This window comes from Manis javanica, chromosome 4, assembly GCF_040802235.1.
Source record: "Manis javanica isolate MJ-LG chromosome 4, MJ_LKY, whole genome shotgun sequence".
In the NCBI taxonomy this organism is placed as follows: domain Eukaryota; kingdom Metazoa; phylum Chordata; class Mammalia; order Pholidota; family Manidae; genus Manis; species Manis javanica.
Genome location: NC_133159.1, coordinates 6,878,426 through 6,886,368, shown reverse-complemented (window position 1 = coordinate 6,886,368; position 7,943 = coordinate 6,878,426). Strand labels below are relative to the sequence as shown.

General features: G+C 54.5%; 1 long non-coding RNA gene across 1 annotated transcript; it reads right to left on the bottom strand.

The window, feature by feature from the left end:
• Window positions 1–2,273: 2,273 nt before the first annotated feature.
• On the bottom strand, window positions 2,274–4,461 carry LOC108398238 (uncharacterized). The gene is made up of 3 exons (XR_001853374.3): window positions 4,278–4,461; window positions 3,425–3,564; window positions 2,274–2,508 (listed from the first exon to the last, which is right to left on the bottom strand). It is a non-coding gene; the product is annotated as an uncharacterized lncRNA (long non-coding RNA).
• Between the last annotated feature and the right edge of the window lie 3,482 nt (window positions 4,462–7,943).

Here is a 7,943-nt window from a genome sequence, read left to right as displayed (position 1 = left end):
AGGCTGGGCAGCCGGCAGCAAGGCCAGCCTGGCAGTGCTCCCGCACAGTGGCTCTCTCCTCCTCCTTTCCTCGGCTTCTGCAGGGACAAGTTAGTGCTCATGAGGCCCTTGGAGCAGAGCCAGGTGGAGCCTCTGCAGGTGGAGGGCCCAGCCTCGCTCCTGTCACTCTCGTTGCAGCAGCGCCTCCACAGAAGGGGGCTCCTGTTGGAGCAGGGCCGGCCCGATGTGCAGGTACCAGTCTTCCCCCCCAAATTTCACTAACATGAGCCTTTTCAAGTATGAACGCTTGAAGACAAAGAGGATGGGAGGGAAGATAGCTGTGAAGGTGTCAGCAGAACGTCACAGAACGTGCAGAGCGAGGCAGTGGCTGTGGGGGAACGCCAGGAAGCCAGTGGCCGCCTGTTGGCGCCTGGGCAGTTCAGGAGGGGGGCATATACAGTCCCTCGAAAGCTGGGCAGACGGGAGAACTGGCTGGACATGCACATGAGGAAGTTGAATCCACAGATCCAATGACCAGGAGGAGCCCACCCTGGGGGAGCTGGGAGACCAGCCCAGAGGGGATCTGGGCTCAAGACACCAGGCCAGGGGAGCACCTGCACAAGGGAGGGGATAAAGCCTGAGTCTGCAGGCTGAACCGGCTCCCCCACTGCTGTCCCTTCCCCGGGTCCCAGGGCTCGGGCAGTCAAACGTTCTCCCCACAGACGTGAGACTAGAGGAATCTCTTCTTGGGAAACTGATCTTTCCAAGAGCAAAGTTGTACAGATCTTCACACTGGCCTCCAGGCCAATCAAGTGCAGGCCCCACATACACGCTGGTTTCTAATCAGCAATTTCCGCCTCACTTTCGAATGTGAATGGATAGCCAAGGAGGGCTGCCCAGTCTAGAGGGAAAGGTGGCGCATGCTAACACTCAGCCCCAAAGCTCGGGAGCTTCACATGACATGTTTCTTTCTTGGTCACAGACTGGTAGAGCCTCCACCAGCTTCTGGGTTGCTGAAATGACTCTGTGCCTTTATGAATGACTTTTGTTTGTTTGTTTTTCAATGATCTGAAGCTTACAGAGAAGTTGTAAGAACAACGTAAATAATTTTCTCTTCTGGATCCACTTGAGAGTTCTGACAATGCTGCCCCATCAACCCCCAGAACCACGCCATTCCCCTGCCTGACCACAGCACGTCCAACCAAGGCAGGAAATCCACTTTGGTACAAACCACCATCGAATCCCCTGGCCCCACTGAAGTTCTGCCACTTGTCCAAATAATAACCCTAGCGAAAAGCCCACTGCGGAATCACGCAGCCCAGTGAGTCGCTGTGTCCCGTTGGCCTCCCTCCGTCTGGAACATTTCCTCCACCTTTCCTTGATTTTCATGACCTTGTCCCTTTTAAGGACTACAGGCCAGGGTTCTGTGGGTGTCCCTCAATCTGCGTGTGCCTGATGTTTCCTCACAACTAGGTCCTGGCTGTGCTTCTCTGACAAGAAGATCACAGAAGCGATGCTGGGTTCTTGTTGCCACCCATCAGAGGGCACTTGGCTTTCTGATGTGTCCCATCACCGGTGACATTCATATTGATCGCTTAATTAACGTGGTGTGTGCCAGACTTTTCTGTTGTAAAGTTACTCTTTTCCCCTTTGTAATTATTAAATATGTTGTAGGTAGGTCCTTTGAGACTATTCCCTTCTATTCAAACTTTCATTTTCTTTATTTGTTTCTATTAGTATGGACTCATGGACTCCCATTTCAGAGGATTATAATCCACTACTATCCGGGTTTATTTTAATGCTCAGATTGTGCTCAGTGGGACTCCCTTCAGAAGCTGACTTCTCCTGTGTCCTTTTGATATGTCTCCACCATCCTATGAGTATTTCTTCTCCTGCTGGGCAAAATGGTCCAGGCTCACTTTATACTTTCCCTGGACTCAGCATTCTCTACAAGGAGCTATGGTTCCTTCTACAGGAGAGGAGTTTAGAACCCAGGTCCAGGTGTTCATTCTCACTGGCCCTTGCCCATGCTGGACCCTTGCTCAAGAAGCAACCATGCTGTGTTGGAGGCCAGAAGCTTCCAGAAGGGGAATCCGTGGATGTCTTAACCTGATGTGTTAAGAGGAGAGTCACAGTTTTCTCAGAGATTTGGAGGGAAGAATTAGCAATAGGAAATAAAAACACAAAGCAATAATTAACTGCAAGAAAAACAAAACAAAAAAATATACCAGAAAGGAAATATATACCACATGGTTCAACTGTGAACAATACTTAGATAATCATAATAATGGACATGTTTAATGGACACTGTAATATAATCCCATTAGGAAGTTCAAAGAAGAGTGTGGATTCTCATCTCTCACCGATGGAAGATGACAATAATAGTAGCCATGTGTGGGCAAAATTGTAATATTTCCAGAATATCTTGCCTGGCTTTAGTGCATTGGCATATCAACAGGCGTTCCTCAGGGGTGGAGGGTAGTAGTCCATCTCCATATCAATCAATGGCGCCCCAGGGCTTATGGGAACCTGAGCGGTTAGAGGGAGGGTGGGTTTGCTTCTGCCAGAGCAGGAAAGAGAGACAGCCCCAGACTGCAGTTTGTAAGCAATAAACAGATTTTAAACTTTATTTCTCCCTTTAACTGATTTCGGTTTTAGAGGTATTTTGCCCAGGGACTTCCTCTCCCTGGAGTTACACCATGGTCAGCACTCATTGAGAGCTTTTATGTGCAGGCCCAAAGTACACGTGTCAATCCGTTTACGACTCATCTGAGCCACATGGGAAAGATAAGGAAACTGAGGCATGGATGAGGTAAATAACTTATTCAGGGTGGCACCATTGTAAGTGGCAGAGCATGGATTTGAATCCAGGTAATCTGGCTCAAGACTCAGCTTTACATTATTCAAGGTAGCTTCTAGATTTTAGACATTTAGGTAATCTCAAAAATGAAAAAATCATGAAACAATAGTATAAGCAGGGTATTGAGAAACATGGCGGTAAATATCTGAAACAACAGCTACAAAGAATTACAAGTAGCCACCTCCTGGGTGTAGCAATTAGGTGTGGGAGGGGTGGGGCAGGAAATTGCTGGGGTGTTTTGTTTTACTTGTAGCACTCTGGTATTTTAAAAACCATTTGCATGCATTATTTTGATTATAATACAAATCAACTGGAGAAAAGGGGCTTCAAAGAGTCCAGAAGGGATCCTCACTCTCCCCGCAAGAGGCAGCCCTCTGGCCGGCTTCCTGCCTGCGCAGACCTGTCTGTGCTTGTGACCAGCGTGCTCGGCGATCTACCTCTAATTTGTCTACCCTTAACAACCTGTCTCGGAGGTGGCTCCCAACAGGGCACAAGGGTCCCTCTCTAGTGTTCCACTGGGTGGTGGTGGCTGGGAACCAAGCCAGGACACCTATGTGCAGGGGCCCCAGGAGAGCTCTTACTCACGTGCCTGAGGACCCCAGTGAAGCCGCACCACGGGAGCAGAGCTGTCAGGCCCAGTGGCCTCTTGTCCCAGGCAGAGCTCAGACCCAGAGAGAACACCTGCCGCGGTCACTGGCCACAGCTGACGCAGGCCCATGGAGGACCTAGGGGAAGGCAAGGTCAGTGAGCCAGGTGGTCCTGGACCTCAGAGCCTCCCTACCCACTTCTCTTTTCACGGGTCGTCTGGCTGCCCTTGACCTATGATTTCTAGGTGCCACAGAGAAACCCGGTGCCTTTCTGGATGAACGGTGCCCTGGGACATGGGGTCAGCCCCTCCCACCGTGCCCCAGGGGCCCCTCGGGAGCAGGCAGCCCTCTCCCTGTCCCCCTCCCTGCCCTTCTTTGCTCCATCCTCTACAGCATAGCTGCCCAGGCACTGGGGAAGCTGAGTCCGGGTGAGGTCCCCAGGGTACCCACCCAGAACCCAGGAGGAGGAGGACTGGGGTGGAGCAAGCTGAATTTCCTTTCTATTTAAAGAAAAAACCCAAGTCAATATTTTTAGGTGCCAGCTAAGAAGCTGCTTCCTTTCTGCAGGGTCTGCTGTGTGGCGGGCAGTGCTGCCCCAGCCTGCAGAGCTGGGGAAAGAGAATGAGGACGAGGGGCGGGGGCGGGCGGGAACTCTCTCTGCCTGGCTGGCTCAGGACAGTTGCTGACACCTGGTTTTAAGTGAGGGGTCCGTTTTTTTCCTTACTCAACCCATGGGTTTGCCTGAAGCTCCAGAAGGAACTTTCAGGAAACTGGTGGCAATTTGAACCCAGGCTTCTTCTAGCCTCTGGATTTCATTCCGATACCAGACCACCCAGGCGGCTGGCACTTACCAAGAAGGGGCTGAGCTTTGTCTGGAAGCCGCATCTGGGAGACACTCCACAGCAGATGCCTAAAGCCAGGGCCACCTGCAGGGTCTCTAACCTGTGTTTCTCTGTGCCCGGCAGGGCCAGCTGTGAGAAGGTGCTCAAGGCGATCCTGCAGCGCGTGTGTGGAGGGGTCACCTCTGTTTCCCAGGGCCGCTGGGAAGGACACGAGCCCTCAGCAAAGGCCCAGAGAGGAGCTCTGCCGCCCCCTGAAGGCGTTTTGGATTCTGGGACTCCGGCTGGGGAGGTGGGGCGAGTGGTTGTGCCGAGGCCTGGGGTCATGCGCGAAGCAAGCGCAGAGGAAAGGGTGATCGGCCACCACCCAGATGGGGCTGTGGGGCAGAACGGCCTGCTGGGAACGCTGCCCCCACACCCGACTGGAAGCTCTCTGAGAAGGCGCCGAACTTTCAGAGGGTTTCGGGTCCCCAAGCAGGAGCAGACAGTCCCAGACCCTGGGAGTCTTTGGGGTTTCTGCCCACCAGAGCAACCAGAACCTAAGGCTGACAGATTCACTGCCCTCAGCTCACAGAGAAAGAGACCAAGGCTGAGGCCCAGGGGCGGCAGGGCCCGGCCCCACATCCCGCAGCAGGGCTGTCTTCTTGTTGGCCCCCAGCCGAGAAACCCTTCATGGGAAGCCCTGCGACGCCTCCGGGCTGGATAGGGGCCCCCAGCCAGCCTGCAAGCAATAGCCTGGGTCCTTGTCTCTTTCAAAACCACACCAGACTGTGACCCAGGGCAAGGTGCCCTTCTGTCCTGTGCCCGGTTTATCCCAACACCAAGCCCAGTGCCTGGCACACAGTAGGTGCTCAGAACGTACTTTGGGGTGATGTGAAGTCAGTTGGCAGCATTTACCGAATACCTGACTTGGGCCGCCAGGAGCCTGCTGTTCCCTGCCCTGAGTTCTCTCTGGACGCCGGCAGCCCTGGAGGACAGTCTCGGGCAGGGTGTTCGACTCTCTTACTAGCCCACCGTTTCCTGAGTGCAGGGCCACACCTGGGCCATTCTTGTGTAAGACAAACCCCCGGCACATGGGGGACCTACAGCTGCAGGGGAACAGGCTTGATGGGTGGACAATGTCCCGGCTTCCGCTGTGGCCCCCTCCCCTGGCTGCCGAGGGGTACTGTGGCCATTCATGGCGAGTGCCAGGCTGCAACCTGGCTCTGTGCCTCCATTCAGGAAAGCAAGGATTATTATCCTGGTTAACAGAGGGGGAAACCAAGCTCACTGTGGCAAAGTCAGCCCCTTCCCCCTCAGCTGAACTGCAGGGCTGAGATTTGAACCCAGATGTTTCTGAGCCCCCCTCTGAATTTCACACATGCTGCCTCCTCCCAGGTGGCCTGGAGAGGCCAAAGACAGTAGGGACCCTGTGTCCTTGCCCCCGACGTCCTACCAAGGGGACAGAAAATGTGCTGGAGGCTAAGTCCAGCATCCCTGGCTGTTTGCACAGGCCTTGGGATGAAAGGAAATCGCTCTTGGCAGGAGCCCCTCTGCGAGGGAGGCGGGGGCACAAGCAGGGGTGGAGTGGGCCTCGCTGAGTTGCAAATGCTGGCCTCTGCCTCTGATACAAAACACATGGCGACACAACCTGACAACTGCTACTGATTCAGCTGTTGACCGTTGACTCAGTCAACAAGCACTTACCGGATGCAGACCGCATACCAGGCAGTGGGGCCATAGAGGCAAGTGCTGGCCCTCACCCGGCAACAGGAGGCGTGCCGACTGACAGATCACAGCTTGGTCGACAGAGGGACTCTGCCTGCCTTGTTTGCAGCTGTGTCCCCTGCGCCAGCTGCAGGGCCCGGCGCTCACAGTTGTCTGTGAAACAAGTGAATGAATGAATGAATGAATAAGTCCCGGCATGGGGAGCTGGTCTGGTGGGTCAGCTGACCCTGTTTGTTGAGCCCTCACCCCGCAGCCAGACCTGGCCCCTCCCTGGGTAGAAGCCCCCTGAAGCCTGCCCTCCACCCATGCCGTGATGCTCAAACTTTGCCCCCAGGCCTGACCCACCTCAAGTAAGAAGTATTTGAAATCTTGTGTTTTATGTTAGAAATGCATGGAATTTTACTTTCTGCTCCTGGTTTCTTTTAGCATAAAAACAATATTTTCCTTCAACTCCTGGAGCAGAGGTTTTGTTCTAGGAGAGGGTGCTTCATTGTCTTATAGCTTCAAGTCCCCCCAACTCTGGGTCAAGCCCATTTGAAAAGCTGGGACTGACCTGGAATAACATCAACGATCCTTGGCTCATCCTCAAGGCCTCAGGGTCCGGCCTCTGTCGCTTCTGCCACCCGAGTCTGTCACCTGGCCCATCCTCTCCAGCAACATGGGACAGTGTGGCCCCTGCTCTCCCTTCCTGGCCAATGTCTACTCATTCTTCAAGACTTGCTCAGCACCTCCTCCTCCAGGAAACCCTTTGTACCCCCAGGTGGGGCTCAGGGCTCTGCTAGTGTCCTCCTTAAGGCAGTTTTAAAATGAAGCTTCATATCTCCCTATCTTGGACTCTTTTGTTGTGAATAACAAAAATCCAATTCAAATTAGTTTATGTTGGAAAAAAGAATGAGACTGAGTAGTTCACAAAACTGGGGAAGGCATGGGTGGAGCGAGGTTCAGGGATGACAGGGATGGTTGGAACCCTCTGTGCCCAGGACAGGAGGCCTGGCTGGGCTGCCTCCTCCTAGGCAAAAACACAGCAGCGCTGAGTCACAGGAGAGGCACTCTTCTTCCGCTAGCTCCAGGTAGGAAACTTCCAGGGAAGGTGTATCACCCTGGCCCAGCCCTATGGCGCACGCCAACTGGGATCATTTGAGAGAGATGCAAAAGGGGCTCTTTCTGGAGGTCTGGGGTCCTTATGGAAACCCAGGGGTAGTGCCGCCCTAGGCAGCCGGCAGGGTCCGGGAGGGGACAAGCGCTGGAACCCCAGGGAGGGACACACAGGGAGCTCAGGCTGCATAGCACTTCCTTCAAGGATGCAGCCAGCCCAGGTGATGCTTCTCAGCCAGGGTAATAAGGGACCCACGTCACTTCCCCGACTGGAGCCTGGCGGGGCAGCAAGAGATGCAGCCATGCAGCCCACCCAGCCTCCTGGGGCTCAGATGGGGGCAGGAGGGCAGGATGCAGGTTTTGCAAATGGGAGCCAGCCTCCTGGGTCACCCTCTGCTGGACTTCTCTGTGGCGGAGAGGGGGCCTTATGGGCCCCACCTCGGCCATCAGCCTCCTTAAGGTGCTGTAACCAGAGGGAGGAGGGGGCAGCCGGGAAGGTCAAGGCCACAGTAGGGACACCCCCTCAGCACACCCTTAGCCCTGTGATGGTCTCCTCTCTCTAGGGTTCAACACAGATAAATAAATGTTGAACTGGATGTATGTGTCCATTGCAAAGCCCAGTGCATGAGGGCTCGCCTGGGTGCAGGTGAGCTCAGTTGGCTCCTGGGCAGTGAGCTGTCTGGGTCCTGCCCTGGGGCCTGCCTCTAAAGGCTGCTCTGGGCTTCACAAGGGCAGGAGGACACCCTCTGGGCCCCTCCTGCACCGCACTTGCCCACACACTCAAGTGCCTTTCTCTAGTTAATGGCAGGAGTCCTAGGGAGTCCTGAAGATCGGGCTGTGGGACAAGGCCCCGAGGGTCGCTCTGCTGGACTGCAC